This window comes from Solanum pennellii, chromosome 4 (genome assembly GCF_001406875.1).
Source record: "Solanum pennellii chromosome 4, SPENNV200".
NCBI classification, from domain to species: domain Eukaryota; kingdom Viridiplantae; phylum Streptophyta; class Magnoliopsida; order Solanales; family Solanaceae; genus Solanum; species Solanum pennellii.
Genome location: NC_028640.1, coordinates 74,724,603 through 74,724,869, shown reverse-complemented (window position 1 = coordinate 74,724,869; position 267 = coordinate 74,724,603).

Sequence of the window (267 nt, the reverse complement as noted above, 5' to 3'; positions counted from 1 at the left end):
TTTTGACTAATATTTTAAGATATAATTTTTTCATCATATTAACATGTAAAAAATTGCAAGTTACAATAATTGTCATATAGTTTTAGAATATCTATTTCTTTTATTTAAAATATCAAATTAATATATTCTAATTTAACTTTAAAAATTAGTCAAATTGACTTTTGAAAAATCTAACGTAACAAATAATTTCGAACGAGAGAAATTACTTCAAATTCAAATTATTTCCCCTACCCCTACCCCCTACCCCAAACCCACCCACCCCACCTA